Consider the following 2,583-nt stretch of genomic DNA (forward strand, 5'->3'; position numbering starts at 1 on the left):
GTAGGGAGGCAGACAGACAAACAAACAGACAGACGGACGAAGAAACAGACAGACAGGCAGGCAGACGGACAGACAGAGAGACAGACAGATGGACAGACCAACGAGTGGACAAACAGACGGAGACTGACTAAAAGAAAACAAACACACACCCACACACCCACACAACACGCACGTACACACACACACACACACACACACACACACACACACAAGCACACGCACGCATGCACACACGCACACACACACACACAAATCCTAATTCCTAAATGTCAGGAGCTGCTTCTCAGAGGTCACGCCCCCAGCTGTTAAGCTGGGCCCTGTGCGCTACTCAGGGAACTCTGGCCCTGCACTAGCAAACTACTGGAGCCGGGCCAGGCACTCGCAGAATCACCGGCTTGTGAAGCCAACTGTGGTGCGACCACCCGAAGTCTCACCAGGACCCCAGTGGCTGATGTCACGTCACAGCCGATGGCCGCTTAGAACCCCAGTCAATGACCAGGTACTCATTTATACTCCTGAGTCAAGAGAAGCAAATGCGTGTTAGTTTCTTGCTTAAGGAAATTATGCCATAGCTCGCCATCACTGTGACTTGAACCTGGAACCCTGCAAGGTCCCGGATCTTTTCATTCACCAAACGCACTCTCTAACCAATTGAGCTATAGCACCACACACACACACACACACACACACACACACACACACACACACACACACACACACACACACACACACACACACACACACACACACACACACACACACACACACACACACACACACACACACACACACACACACACACACACACACACACACACACACACACACACACACACACACACACACACACACACACACACACACACACACACACACACACACACACACACACACACACACACACACACACACACACACACACACACACACACACACACACACACACACACACACACACACACACACACACACACACACACACACACACACACACACACACACACACACACACACACACACACACACACACACACACACACACACACACACACACACACACACACACACACACACACACACACACACACACACACACACACACACACACACACACACACACACACACACACACACACACACACACACACACACACACACACACACACACACACACACACACACACACACACACACACACACACACACACACACACACACACACACACACACACACACACACACACACACACACACACACACACACACACACACACACACACACACACACACACACACACACACACACACACACACACACACACACACACACACACACACACACACACACACACACACACACACACACACACACACACACACACACACACACACACACACACACACACACACACACACACACACACACACACACACACACACACACACACACACACACACACACACACACACACACACACACACACACACACACACACACACACACACACACACACACACACACACACACACACACACACACACACACACACACACACACACACACACACACACACACACACACACACACACACACACACACACACACACACACACACACACACACACACACACACACACACACACACACACACACACACACACACACACACACACACACACACACACACACACACACACACACACACACACACACACACACACACACACACACACACACACACACACACACACACACACACACACACACACACACACACACACACACACACACACACACACACACACACACACACACACACACACACACACACACACACACACACACACACACACACACACACACACACACACACACACACACACACACACACACACACACACACACACACACACACACACACACACACACACACACACACACACACACACACACACACACACACACACACACACACACACACACACACACACACACACACACACACACACACACACACACACACACACACACACACACACACACACACACACACACACACACACACACACACACACACACACACACACACACACACACACACACACACACACACACACACACACACACACACACACACACACACACACACACACACACACACACACACACACACACACACACACACACACACACACACACACACACACACACACACACACACACACACACACACACACACACACACACACACACACACACACACACACACACACACACACACACACACACACACACACACACACACACACACACACACACACACACACACACACACACACACACACACACACACACACACACACACACACACACACACACACACACACACACACACACACACACACACACACACACACACACACACACACACACACACACACACACACACACACACACACACACACACACACACACACACACACACACACACACACACACACACACACACACACACACACACACACACACACACACACACACACACACACACACACACACACACACACACACACACACACACA

This window comes from Corticium candelabrum, chromosome 2, assembly GCF_963422355.1.
Source record: "Corticium candelabrum chromosome 2, ooCorCand1.1, whole genome shotgun sequence".
NCBI classification, from domain to species: Eukaryota; Metazoa; Porifera; class Homoscleromorpha; order Homosclerophorida; family Plakinidae; genus Corticium; species Corticium candelabrum.